This window comes from Triticum aestivum, chromosome 7A, assembly GCF_018294505.1.
Source record: "Triticum aestivum cultivar Chinese Spring chromosome 7A, IWGSC CS RefSeq v2.1, whole genome shotgun sequence".
Lineage (NCBI taxonomy): Eukaryota > Viridiplantae > Streptophyta > Magnoliopsida > Poales > Poaceae > Triticum > Triticum aestivum.
In genome coordinates, this window is record NC_057812.1 from 690,718,542 (window position 1) to 690,728,503 (window position 9,962).

Here is a 9,962-nt window from a genome sequence, read left to right on the forward strand (position 1 = left end):
GGACAAGGTTCGTCCCCGGACTCGGTTTTGACCGGTTTTGGTGTTGACTCACCCCGGTTTTGACCCATGCTCACTCATATTCCTGTAATTTTTTATATCCGTGAACTTTTTGAAATCCACATACACTTTTCAACTCCGCATAGTTTTTTCAAGGTTGCGTATTTTTTTCAAAAATAAACATACTTTTTTCAAATCAGCGAACTATTCTGAAATTCGCGTACTTTTTTCAAATCCGTGATTTTTTAACATTATGTACCTTTTCCAAATCCCCGTATTTTCCCCAAGTTTGTGCAATTTTATCAAATCCAAGTATTTTTCAAAGCCATGAACTGTTTTTGAAATTCGCATACTTATTTCAAATCCACATACTTTTCAAAGTCCGCATTTTTTTTCAAATCCGTGCTCCATTTATAATCCATGAACTTTGTTTGAAATTCACATACTTGTTTCAAGATGAAATAATTTTTGAAATCCACATATTTTTGCGTAAAAGAAGTCCATATCCGCGTACTTTTTCCAAGTTCGCATAAAATTTTCAAATTCATGAACTCTTTCAATAAAATGTACTCGAATTTGAAAGGGTACATCAATTTTTAAAAACGAAATGAACTTTAAAAAATACCTATATTTGAAAAAGTACATGAACTTGTAAAAAGTACGCAGATTTAAAAAAAGTACACAATTTTTAAAAGGGTTCACGTATTTGAAAAAAATAACCGAATTTGAAAACATCATGTGGACTTGGAAAAGGTAGGCAAATTTGAGTCGGAACGGTCAAAACCGGGGTGGGACAGCACCAAAACCGGTCAAAACCGTGACCAGGGATGAATCTTGTCCGGTTTCAGAAGTTAAGGGTGCGAGTTGTCCGGTTTAGGAGTTGAGGGACCAAATTTAGACTCCGTCAAGAATTGAGGGACGAAAAGTATATTTTTCTCTTAATTTTTACATTAAATGTTTCTGTTAATGTCGTGTTTCACCCACTTTGGTGTTTTTTCAGGGTTTGGAAAAAATTCTGGACCACCGCATGGTCAAAGTTTGGAGTGATATGTATAGTTTGACAGATGAATACACTGATGTTGGCCCTCTTCAGATTTCAGGTACTGATTCTTTTACGATTGAGAAAATGTCAATATTGAAACATTGATACTTTTGATATTTTTGTTTGTGATTGATGGAAAAAAGGCTGTGCCATCTGTTGGAGTTATAAGTAGAGCATTACAACTTTGTGCAATGCAAAAAATTATGTAGTCCACAATAATACTAATATCAAACCAAGATGCTGCTGAAATTTCTACTTTCAGTCAATGGAAAAAAGGAGGGTGCTTTCAGTTTCTTGGTGAATGAGATGTGTGCCATGATCAAAGCTATACTTGTTTACAACCAAGAGGATACACATAACTAATAATATGTCATCAATGAAAGCTAGATTTCTTTTTCTATACATACCCTTGCTTTAAGATGTGGGATAATAAGTTCAAGTTATTTTATCCTCTGATAGCATACTTGTTAACCTTAATGATTTTTTTCTTTACTAAAAATTGTTAGTCTACTCTAAACACTGAATCACATCCTCAATCTAAGCTTACTATATATTGATCTAGTTCCGAAGGTTGCTGAATTATGTAGACTTATTGTATGCTTGAATCTACCTGCAAAAACAAATAGAGCATGCCACAGGGACAGAAGTATTAAATTTAGATCTTCAAGTCAACATCTACCATTGGTTTGTTATGCTTTTTTTGTCAAAGGTTTTGTATGCTTGAGCACTCAATACCATTGCCCTGTTATGCAGCTCATAAGTTGTTGGAAGAAGCACTGGGTAAATCAACAGCTGAGACCTGCTGGCAAACCTTCAACCATCAGTTACTGCAGGATCCCTGGTTCCAAGTATTGACATATGTTTGCTCTTTTGCCTGGACGACGTGGTCTCATCTGATGATGGTGCGTACAGTCTTTAATGCCACAGTAGTGGTTTGATTGCTTCATTTGTGTTGCATATTGCAAGCAGTGAAGTGAAGCTGTTATAAAAACGAGTCCTGCTTCGGTACATCCCCCAAACGTATAAAGGGTAATACGAACCTTTGCCAAATCACTGTATACGTATACGCAGCTCCCCGGTACGGCCTGGGCGTGGCCCATGTGGAAACCGCGCACACCTCTCCTCCTCGGCCTGGGATTGGCCCATTCACATATTTCATTTGTTTGCCTCACAAAAAATTTCATTTGTTTCTGCAAACTTCAAGAAATGGATGTGTGCAGGATTCGATACTTCAACCTCACGTAATACGTCCTATCACAACAACCAACTAGGCCACCACACGTTACATGCCTAAAAACTGTTTTTTCCTCTTTTTTTGTGTGCGTCAACTATGTAACACTAAAACGAAGGCTCTGATTTTTTTTTGAGGAGTAAAAGCATTTATTCAAAAAAAAGCAAACAAGGTCCACAGCCGAAATCTCATCTGTCTTAAACTGCAGGCAGAAGCTTAAAAAAACGAAATAAAAACGAAGAACGCCGAATCTGCACTACATGCAGACTTTAGACCACACCCGGAATCTCTTTCGCAACAACCTGTAGGATGCAATCTGGTGGCCCGTGAAGCCACACTTTATTCAGTTCCATGCTAACCCCCTCTTTAGCTAATACATGTGCTGCACCATTTGTTGTTCTTCTCACACAGCTGACCTTGAACTCCTGTCACGTACGCAACATAGCTTTCACTTCATCAACAAGTGGCCCAACCGCAGATAGATTCTTGCTGTTGTCGTTGAGCATGGCCACCACCTCTCTGCTATCAAGCTCCAAGTGAACCTTCGGAAATCCCTGCCGAATCACGAGTTGCATTGCCTGTCGACTCGCCTTTAACTCCAGCAGCTGAGGGTCGGAGGTGCTTGGGAGGAACGCACACGCCCCTCCTCTGAACGCACCAACATGATCCCGTATGATCACTCCTCCTCCTCCTTTTGTCCGCAGCTTCGTCGAAGCACCATCAGCATTCGCTTTTACCCAGCCCATTTCAGGTGGCTTCCACGCCTCCACTAGCTTTGTACTTGGCACAGTGGGTCCTTTGGGATGCACCTCTCTCTACTCTTTAATATGGGCACACACCCTCCCAGCCACACCGCTCGCGCATCAGCTATCCGTTTGCCATCTCTCGCCCCATTCCTTGCTAACCACATGCCGTAAAGAGCTTGGATCATCGTCTCACGTTCTGCATCAGTCGCGTCGGCTAACCACTCCTGCAGCCATGACGAGATAGAGCTAAAGGATCCATCCAACTCCGGCGGTGTAACAACAGGAACCTCCATCTCCTCTCTCAGAGCTCGCCAGAATAGTTGGGAGTGCGGGTAGGCCCAAAAACGATGGTAGATAGACTCCTCCCTGCCACACGCTACACAGAATACTCCGCCCTTGATCCTTCGTCGGTGCAACTCTGCCCCTACAGCCAATCCATTCCGCATGAGCCTCCAGGTATGTATCTTAGCTTTGTTCGGTGCATCTGTACTCCATAGCGCCAGCCATGTTTTGTGCTTTTTGAGCGAAGACGAGGAGCTCGGCTGTCCGGTCCCCGCTCCCTTGATGCTCATTTTCAAATGATATGCAGATTTTACAGTGAACTGGCCATTCTTTGTAAAATTCCATGCTAGGTAATCCCTTACACCTGGTCCACCAACTACAATCTGTTTAATATCACATGCATCATCAGGTGTGAACATTTCATCAATCTTTTCAACATCCCATGTATCTCCCTGTATGTTGAGCAAGTCAGCCACCTTGGTAACTCCATGCATATAGACCTGGCCCAATGGTTTGAGACTTCCCTGTCTTGGGATCCAATTATCATGATGCACATTGACAGAGCTGCCATCACCAATCCTCCATACTAATCCTTCCTGTAAAAGGTCCCATCCATGCAAAATGCTCCGGAACGTGAATGAGGCTCCACTCGGGCACGTGGCCGTCATAATTGATCCCTCCTTGAAGTACCGTGCCTTGAGCACCCTAGCACAAAGGGAGGAGGGGTTTTGTAAAATCCTCCAAGCTTGCTTCGCTAGCAACGCTTGGTTAAAAGCCTCCGGGTCCCTGAAACCCATACCGCACTCTCTCTTCGAGTGGCACATCTTATCCCAAGATATCCAGTGTACTTTCCTTTCACCATTCGCTGCACCCCACCAGAATTTCGAGGAGATCGATTTCAGGTTCCGGCACATCTTCTTTGTGAGTTGAAAACAACTCATGGTGTAAGTAGGCGTAGACTGAAGTCATGTTTTAATGAGAATCTCTCTCGCTGCCTTAGATAGCCCTTGTCCCTTCCAACCAGAGACTTTGCTTGTCGAACTTTCCCTCACATACTTGAACGTGCCCTCTTTCGATCTACCAACTAGTGTTGGTAAACCAAGGTACCGTTCACACAATGCCTCAGAGTTGATACCTATAGCTTGCTTGAGCATCACCTTGTCTTCGGACTTGCATCCTTTCCCAAAGAAAATGGATGATTTTTTGGAGGTTTACCTTTTGACCCAAGGCCACTTCATAGTCAGCCAGGATATTCTTCAACGTTTGCATTGTTTCCTTGGTGCCCTCCAAAAACACTATACTGTTGTCAGCAAAAAGCAGGTGTGTGATATGGGGGCCAGTGCTCCCAAACGACACCCCTTTGATTGTATTTTCACTTTGGGCATGCTTTATCAATGCTGAAAAGCCTTCCACACAAAACAGGAAAAGATATGGGGAGAGCGGGTCTCCTTGTTGAAGGCCCCTAGATGGCACAAATCTGCGAGAGAGCCCCCCATTTAGTTTGACAGAAAAACATGCAGAAGTGACACACCTCATAACCATCGCAATCCAGCTCTCCGCAAAACCAAGCTTTCTCAACATTTGTTCAAGAAAAATCCATTCCACCCTGTCATACGCCTTCGTCATATCAAGCTTAACCGCACATAGAGGATTCTTCCGTTTTCTTGTCCTGATCGCGTGCACACACTCATAGGCAACTAGAACATTATCCGTGATTAACCGTCCGGGAACAAATGCACTCTGCTCTTCCGATATTAGCAGTGGCAAAATCACCTTTAGTCTATTGGCAAGGACTTTAGTGGCAATCTTATACGGAACATTACATAGGCTGATGGGTCGGAATTGTGATAATAGCTCTGGTGATTTAACCTTCGGTATCATGACTATAACAGTGTCATTGAACGAATTTGGTGCAGCGACACCTGCAAGAAAATCCCAAACCGCAGTACACACATCGCCACGTACCATCGGCCAGTGCCTTTGATAAAACAACGCCGGGAAGCCGTCCGGCCCGGGCGCTTTCGTCGGTCCCATTTGGAACAGAGCAGTCTCTATTTCCAAGTCTGATATTGCAGCCGTGAGTTTTCCATTCATGTTTTCAGATATCACACTTTCAAAGTGTTGTAGCAGGCGGTCAGCCTGAGCAGACCCTTCTGAAGTAAATAGATTGTGATAGAAAGAGGCAGCCATCTCCCTCATCTCATCATCAGCCGTGCATCTCGTGCCATCCTCTCGCTTCAATGCTCTAATTGTATTTTTCCTTTTCCGGTGTGACGCTCGATTCTGAAAATATTGGGTGTTCTGAAAATATTGGGCTCTGATTATATATTTTGTTTCTTCTCGAATATCCAATTCTGAGCCCGGGCTCATCTGCACCCGGTCGAGAAACAATTCATAAAAAATTCAGACAAATTAAAAAAATACAAATTTTTATGAAAGATAGATAATTTGGTGCGTGAGGTGCGCTTCAAATTTCAGAGCATTTGAACTTTTGAGTAGCTCTCAGCAAAAAAGACAATTTGGTTCTGTGATCCAAATTGTCTTTTTTGCCGAGAGCTACTCAGATGTCCAAATAATTTGAAATTTGGGGTGGACATCACACACCAGATTATCTACCATGCCAAAAAATTGGATTATTTTTGAATTTTTCTAGTATTTGTTTTGATTTTTTTAGTCAGCACAGGTGCAGATGATCTTGGGAGCAAAACGCCTCACTCGTTTCTTCTTTAGTTTTTACTTTTTTGCTTTATTTTTTATTTTACCATTTTCTATTTTTTTGTTAAAAGCGTGAACTTTTTTCAACTTGCACGATTTTTTTTCAAATCCATGAACTTTTATTCAGTTTTTTTGCTAACCATCTAGTGATTTTTTTCAAATACGTATTTTTTTCAGTTTTTTGGAACTTTTTTAGTGAACCTTTTTTTAATTCATAAATTTTTTAGGAATCTGTGAACTTTTCTTAAACCCGTGATTTTTTTCTTCGAAATTGATGAACTTTTTCCAAATCCATTTTTTTGTTCAAAATCTGCAATCTTTTTCAAATCCATGAATATTTTTCCAAGATTGATGAATTTTTTTCAAATCCATCAACTTATTGGTGAAAATCAATGAACATATTTCAAACCCGAGAACCTTTTTACAAAATCCGTGAAGTTTTTTTTTCAAATCTGATGATTTTTTTATAACCCGTTTGGTGCCAAATTTCAATGAATTTTGACACTGTATGCATTTTCTTGCTTTTTCCAGGAGAAAAAAAAATCCAAAATAGTGGTCGGACATGACGCAACATGCGCTTGGTCTCCAAATTCATTCAAATTTTGCGTCGAGTGATCCAATAGGCATGCCCACTAGCTGGCAGAAGTTGGGTAAATTTTATGAATATACACCGATACTTGCTGTAGAACGAAGGGATTTTGGTTAGGACGGAAGGGTTCGTTTAGTACAACTTCTTTTCTCACATCCACCGAACAGGCTCAATTTTTTTCCACACGCTACAATCACCTTGGCAAGCATCGGTGCCAAGTTTCAATGATTATTTACACCGTATGCATTTTCTATGGTTTTCTCGGCAAAAAACCGCTAAAATAGTGGCCGGACGTGACGCAACTCGCAACATGTGTTCAGTCTCCAAATTCGTTCAATTTTGCATGGAGTGATCCAATGGGTATGCCCACTAGCTGGCAAAAGTTGGGTAAATTTTATGAATGTACACCGGTACTTGCTGTAGAATGGAGGGTTTCAGTTACGACAGAAGGGTTCGTCTGGTACAACTTTTTTTCTCACATGCATCGAATGGGCTCAAATTTTTTTCACACGCTATAATCACCGTGGTAGGCATTGATGCCAAGTTCAATGTTTTTTTACATTGTATGCATTTTTAGGGTTTTCTCGGCGAAAAACACCTAAAATAATGGCCGAACATGACGCAACGTGTGTTCGGTCTTCAAATTCGTTCCATTTTTGCATGAAGTGTTCCAATGGGCATGCCCACTAGCTGGCAAAATTTGGGTAAATTTTATGAATGTACACCAGTACTTGCTGTAGAACGGAGGGTTTCAGTTAGACAGAAGTGTTCGTCTGGTACAACTTTTTTTCGCACATCCGCCGAATGGGCTCAAATTTTTTCCACACGCTACAATCAGCATGGCAAGGATCGGTGCCAAGCTTCAATGATTTTTGACACTGTATGCATTTTTTAGGGTTTTTTCAGTGAAAAAATCTTAAAATAGTGGCCGGATGTGACGCAACTTGCGTCCTGTCTCCAAATTTGTTCAATTTTTGCGTGGAGTGGTCCAATGGGCATGCTCATTAGCTGGCAAAAGTTGTGAACCTTATTTTTAAATTTTTATAATTCACGTCCGCTAAGCCAGCCCGTTGGCATCGTTGGACTTTTTTTTTTAAAAACCCTTGTTTGTGAAATATATATAACTTTTTTAATAAATAAATTGTAAAGTGAAAACCTAATCTAAATATTTTGCAATTATTTTTGCATCTAAATTGCATTCAAACATAACAAAAATTAATGAAACATTACGGAATTTCATTCAAACATATTTTTACGAAATTTCGATGATCTTGCCCGCACCGCTGTCGCCGTCGTCGCTGCTCTGGGTGGCGGCGGCCCAGTCGATGTCGTCGTCCTCCTCCTCCTTCTCCGTCGCTGCCGCCTCTGCCTCTACTGCGCCTGCCGCCTCCAACGTCGCCGCTATCTGCGGCGCCTCCCTCGCAGCCGCCGCCGCCTCTGCCTGTGACGCTCGTAAGGCAACGAGGTAGCCGGGGGTGTCGTCGAGGTCGCCGTCTTCCCGGAGCACGACTTGCTCCGGCGGGGGAGGGGTTGCTAGAGCGCGGCGTTCGGCGCACCTCGCAGATCGACGCGAGGCCGACGAAGATCCCATAGCCGCCCGCCGGAGCTCGCCCACGATGGCCTCGTGGTTCTTGCCGTCCCAAAAATGATGGCGGCCGACATTGTTCCACTGGCCGCCTATGTGGCGGCGACGCTCCTCCGGCGTCGCACCAGGGCCCCTCGTTGGGTATCCTTCAGCAGTGATTTTGAACTCTTTCCGGAGACGGCAAACCGGCGGCACCGTGAGGCCGAAATGGATGAGCTCCTCCGTCTCAGGCGTGCCCAGGATTGACGCCCAGGCGCTGCCCACCGGAGGACCACCGCTGCCGGAGCTGCTGCCCGCGCCATTGGAGGATATCGTTGCCGAAAGGGAGAGAGAAGAGAGCGGCGACAGGGTGAAGGAGAAGCAGTCGGTGGCGGGGGAAAGAAGAAGTAGGCGTCGGGTGCGTGGACAGCTCGCGGGGAGGCGGCATTTATAACTGGAATGGCCCCATTTTCGAACAACTTTTTCATAATTCGAACATCATTGGAATGGCCCCATTTTTTTCATAACCTTGTATTCAAGAATATCTAAAAAAAATACCATATTGCACATAGGATGTGTCATGTCTTGGTGCTCCAGCCTCCTCATTGTATTCTCAGTATTGTAGTTTCAGAGAACCCTGAACCTTTTGAATAATAAATTGCATGGACGTGGTTGACGTGAAAAAGAGCAACGATGACCTTGGGATCTACAGAGAATAAGTAATAGAATATTTCGTGCTTTATATATCACCAGTAGCGGTGCAGCCTGTTGGGCTGGCCCAGTCATACCGCTGGTTCGGCCGAGGTCCCATCCCAGGTGATGTATTTTCAGAAATGACCATCGTATCTTTTATTACCAAAGGGGTGTAGGCTAATCTTAGCCATTGATGTCTTTAGGGGGATGTGCTGAAGCAAAAGTGTATAAAAATATACTGATCACTTGCTTCCGTCCCGCAGTTTATAGCTCGTGGGGAGTGACGAATGAAGCTGTAATGGACCAAGGCGTGGTAGTATGACGTGCCAAATGTCGGTGATGCTATTTTTGCTATCGAGTCATCTGGTTTTAATCATGTCTGGGTATGACCTACGCAGGCAGCAATGGCCATTTGGTTTGGGTCACAATAAAACTACCAAAGAAACATTAAACCATGATGACCGGGGCAGACAAACAGTACCAACGGCACAGAACAAGACTGAAATCAGTTAAGCACACTGCAAAAGAAGAAAACATGAACTACACAGCAGGAGGCTAAGACCCAGTTGCCCTTTTGCTGCATCCAAATTTTAGAGCAGAATTCTGTTACCCTCAGTTCCTGGATGATAAGAAGCAACTGGCGTCACAAAACCCCTATCAACTTGAGGCATTGAAGAGTTTTTTTTTTTTTTTTTTTTTTTTTTGCGGGGAGAGGCATTGAGGAGTTGAGACATCCAATAGGTGCCTGACCACTTTTTGGAGCTGTGAATGAAAATACGCCACCAACAACTACAATGACGAGACCTTGCTAACAGGCAACCCGGAAGATTTTGCCAAAAATGCCCGGTAGAATTTTTTGATTCTCGGATACGAAGATATCAAATGGGATACATCAAACTCGCTTGTCCCGGTAGTTTTTAGCTAGGAAAATTCTAGATGACCATTCTCGCAAAAAAAAATCTAGATGACGGAGCAAATGAGGCGAAGATGCAATTCAGACTTTCAGATACAGTAAATCAAGTATACCAACAGAAATGCAGTATATACAACCGCACACCATGCATCGCTCTCAAAACAGAAAACTAACAACACGCCAACGTAAT